This window comes from Pelodiscus sinensis, chromosome 17 (assembly GCF_049634645.1).
Source record: "Pelodiscus sinensis isolate JC-2024 chromosome 17, ASM4963464v1, whole genome shotgun sequence".
Classification (NCBI taxonomy): domain Eukaryota; kingdom Metazoa; phylum Chordata; order Testudines; family Trionychidae; genus Pelodiscus; species Pelodiscus sinensis.
This window is the reverse complement of record NC_134727.1, coordinates 41087019-41091652: the sequence shown is the minus strand read 5'-3', so window position 1 is coordinate 41091652 and position 4634 is coordinate 41087019.

The following is a 4634-nucleotide window of genomic DNA, read 5'->3' as shown; positions in this document are numbered from 1 at the left end:
GGTCAGAAATCATCTCTCCCCTTCCTGCTTCCCCTGCCCCTCCTCCCCACCGCCTGGGGCAGGTGCCAGTCCCGGCCCGCGGCTCCCAGGGGCAGCGGGTGGCTCCGTGGTGCAGAGCTCCCGGGCACGGCGGGGGCGTCAGGAGCCCCCTCTGCTCCCCCCGCTGGGTTGGGCATCCGCTTCCGCTCACCCTCGCTCTGCCCGTCCTGCCGGGCGCCTGCCCCCCGCGTGGACTCCTGGGGACCCTCCGAGCTGGGCGGCAGGGCCAGGTCTGCCGGGGGGTGGGCAGCCTGGCACCACCATCAAGCCCTGCTCACAAGTGGACGGGGGGACCCTGTGCTCCCCAGGGGCTGCTGGGCCAGGAGGGAGCGTCGCCGTGGGCAGCTGCACTGAGCGGGCCCAGAAGCCAGGCGTCCGGCTGGGAGGGAGGCTGGCGCTGCGGGACGGCCTGGGAGCGCCCGGAGGGTCGATGCCGAGATCTCTGCTCCCCTCCGGCCTCGCCCGCCAGGCATCATGGGACGGCAGCGCCGGACATCCGGGAGCCAGGACACCGGGGTCCCTGCCTCCCCCTCCGCGTGTGCAGCATGGGATGGAGAATCCAGTCCATTGCGGGCACAGCTACCCCGCGGGGCAGGGCAGGGCAGGGCAGCCGCCCCAGCGTGGGCCCCAGGGACGGAGGCGGGTTTCCCGGAGGCAGCTGATGGGTGGGGGAGGAGTGAGGGGCAGTTCTGGGCCCGGTTCGGTGCCTTACCCCCGGATCCTGTTGTCCGGGAGCCCTGCTGAGCTCGGGGGCCCCTGCCCCCCCTTTGGAGGGGTGAGGAGCCCCCTCCCCAAGCAGCAGAGCCCCTTGCTCACCGCGCACTGCTGCGCTGAATGGGGGGATTCCCAGCGACCTACGTGCAGGGCTCCGGGACAAGGGGGGATTGTGCGGCTCCTCTCAAGCAGAAGATGGGCTGGGGGGAAGGCAGGGGGGAGCGAGGGGCCCTGGCCTGGCTGTGGGGCCAGTCCCTTGGTGGGCAAGTGCTGTCTGGGGGCAGGGGCACACAGACAGCCCCGTGCTGCTGCCCAGCCAGGGGGGGGGGCACTCTGGTGTGTGGGAATGCGAGAGTCCGGGAGCCCCCAGATCCACAGGGTCCCTCTGGGGGTGGCAGCGCCTGGCAGCCGGCTTCCCTGGCACGGCAGCAGCCCTGTTCCTGGGCTAGGGAGCTCTGCTCAGGGCCCTGAGTCCCAAGGCTAGCCCATTGGGGTGGGGGGAGTAGGGAAGCAAGCCTCCAGCCGGGGGCAAGGCTCTGAGAGGAGGGAGCTGCCCCCTTTATGGCAACAGAGTGTTCACTCTGGACCCTAACGATGACCCATCCTGGCAACGGTTGAGGGTCTCCCTGGGGGTTGCCTCCCCAACAGCCCACTCCCCACACCCAGAGCCTCCAGTGCCCAGACAACTTCCCGAGCACATGAGGGGCTTGCAGACCAGCCCCTCGCAGGGCACAGGCAGTGCAAGAGCCTTCTGAAGGCCAGAGTGTGGGCGACCCCAGAGGTGCTGCAGGTGTGGGTGGGCGAGTCCCGCCCCAGTGTATGCCAGCACCCATGGCCCCTGAGCCAAAGCCGGGGACTGAAACAGGCCGGGTAGCTCCCCAGGCCCCTTCCCCCTCCAAACGCCAGGCAGCTGGAGCAGGGCCGCGCTGGGAGGGGTTCTCCCGGGCAGGCGCTGACGCTGCCCCACGCCAGGGCTCCCTGCAAGCTGAGCACTTGGGCGGCCGCCCAGGAGCGAGTGCTGCTGCCCAGCTGACTGGCAGAGCGCCCACAGCCGGCAGCAGGCGTTGCTACCGGTGGTGCCCATCTGCCCCTGCCTTGTGCACAGAACAAAACTGATTCCCCACGTGAATGGAATCAGTTAAAGAGACTGTTGCCCCATGCAGCAGGGTCCTGCCTCTGGGAATCATTGCACCCCGGCGTGCATGGCCCAAAGGCAGCCAGAGGCACAGACAGTGGGGGGCCGGCGCCCCAGGGCATCGCGGGCACGGCCCCAGGGGCATTCGGGGCCAGGCTCCCAAGGTTCTGTGCTCATGTGGGCACCGCACCTGGAGCACGGTTCCCCCAGGGCCCAGCTCTGCTGGGACCCGATGGAGGCCCTGAGAGGGCCTTGGCGGGCAGCTCGCAGGGCCGGGCAGGGACCCGCCTGGCGCCCGCTCGGCTGTTGTCAGACGCACTGGCTGTGGCTTGGAGCTAGCAGCCAATCAATACGCAGCAGGGGAAGGCGTCGGGCGTCCAAAGGGCATGGGGAAGGCATCCCCACCCTGGGCCACAGGCTGCCCCAGGAGGGGCAGGCCGCGGTGGCTGGCAGTGGCTGTGGGCTGCAGCCTGTGCCTGGCTGGCCTGGTCGGCACCATGAGTGGGGAGCCCTGGCCAGGCCAGGCTCCTTGGGCCTCGCGGCCCGTAATGTGTGAACAGCTGCCCCGTGCGAGGGCCACGTGTGTCGGATTCGGTACGCCGCACGTGAGTTCTGGAGCAGCCCCCGTGTGTGCCTCAGTTTCCCTGGGCACTGCACCAATCCCCCACGCGGGCGGGAATTTCGCAGTGACAGCCTCCCACCACACACAGGCTGCTGCTTCTGTAACCCGAGCCTGGGGGGGACCAGGGGACCCCTTGGGTGGGGAAGCCGGGCGAAGGCCAGAGGTGGGGCTGGCGGCAGGCAGAGATGGGCTGGGTGGGACTCTCTTTGGCTTAGGACGCAGGGAGGGGCAGGGCCCTGGTTCCGGCCCCTCCCCCCAAGCCGGGCTGCTCCTGGCCCCAGCGCTGCGCCGGGTCCCTGGGAGCCAAGAACCCCCGTGTGCTCCCCGCTGGCTGCGGGGGAGGGGCTCCCCCACCTCGGGAACAAGCTGCCAAGAGGGTTCCCCTGGCCCAGCGCTGCCCGTGTGGTGCTGAAAGGCGCATTGGCCAGCACCCCCGCCCAGGGGCCAGCAGACGGGCTGCCAGGTTTGCCCATGGGACTCGGAGTGAGAAGGCCTGGCAGGGAGATGCTGCGCTGGGCCAGCCTGGCACCTCGCAGCCGTGCCCGGCCTGGAGCGCTGGAGCTGCCCTGCCGAGCGCTGGAGCCGCTCTGCGGGGCCTGGAGCCTCCCATCCCGGGTGGGGCTCCAGTCCATGTGCGGGCGGGGCTCTGACTCACCCCAGGCTGGCATGGGGCTGGGCCGTGGGAAGAGACCAGTCTGAGCTCTGCCAGGCCGGGTGCTGAGGGGGTGGCCAGGTGGGGGGAGCAGGGACTGTGACGAGCTCTGCTTTTCTGGGCCGAGGGGGTTAATCAAAGCAGTGCCGGGGGCACGTGCCGGGCTCTGGCTCCTGGCACTGGAGGGGGCTGTGCTGGCCCCTGGGGAGGGCAGGCTGTGGGCTAACGTGCCCTGTGGAAACAATGCCAGGCCGAGGAGGTGTCTCTAGGGCCCCCCAGCTCCTGGCATCCCCTGGCAGGCCTCTGCTGGGGCTAGGGCGCTTCCCCCGCAACACTGGGGTGCAGGCTGCTCTCTGGGGCCTGGGCCCTTTGCTTGCGGGAAGCTGCGAACCTGGGTCCTGTCCGGGGGGGGAGGGGGCGTTGGCGAGCGTTGGGGGCAGGGAAAGGCGTTACCGCCGGGTAATCCCCTGGCTTGGCCTGTACAGGGGAGGGGCCTAACTAGGTAATCCCATCCGTGCCACCTGGCCTGGCAGGTGCTGCCCCTGTGCGTGGCCTCCAAGGAGCCCCTCCCTTCCCCTCTGCCCCGTGCCTGGCACCTCCTCCTGGCTGGGGCAGCGCCAGGGCAGGTCCCAGGACTGAGCCAGGGGAGCAAAATCCCCACTGCTCTTGCTCCGGATTTGACTGTGCAAAGCGTTTCCTTGCGTCTTAGCACAGAGTCTGGTCTGTGGTCAGAGTGTGAGTGGCTGGAAATCAGGCCTCGCCCACCGGCTCACTGGGGCACCTGAGACAGCCATCCCTCCCTCTGTGCCTCAGTTTCTCCATCTGGGGCTGAGCCCAAGATCCATGGCTGGAAGGTGACCACCGGCCATGCTTTGCCCAGCAGGCTAAGATAGCCTGGTGGGCAGTGAAGCAGCTGGGACACAGATTGCTACGGGCACTTTACGGTATGGGCCTCCCTGCCACCTGGCCCCAGGGGCCCGCCAGGTCGCGCTGGCTGTGCCAGACATCTCCAGGCGGAGCCAGTGCTACCCCGGGCAGCTTTGGTGCCTTGGGCCTGTCCCCTCCTGCCCTGGACCCACTGGAAGCTGTGCCGCCTTAACAGGGCCAAGCAGTGGGGGCCCGGGCCCTTGCGCTGGGCATGCTGGGAACCCCCTTTAGGGCTCAAGGGGTTGCAGCAGTAGATGGACTGCCAGCCCTGCTGTGATGGGGGGTGCAGCCTTTAGTAGCCCTTCGCCTGCCCCCAGCCAGTTTGGGACCCCGCTCTGGTTGCTCGGCGCTTGGTCGGGGGGTGGGGCAGAAGGACGCAGGATTTGGGGGGCGCAGCCTTTAAGCACGTCACGGCCCCGGCCTCGGGAGGTTGAGAGGCGCAGCCTTTAGGCGCACTACGGCCCTGCCCTGGCTTGCCCTGAGCTGTCCCCCGTCGCTGCGCTAGTGGAGCGCGCCGCGGGCCGGCCCATTCATGCCGCGGGGAG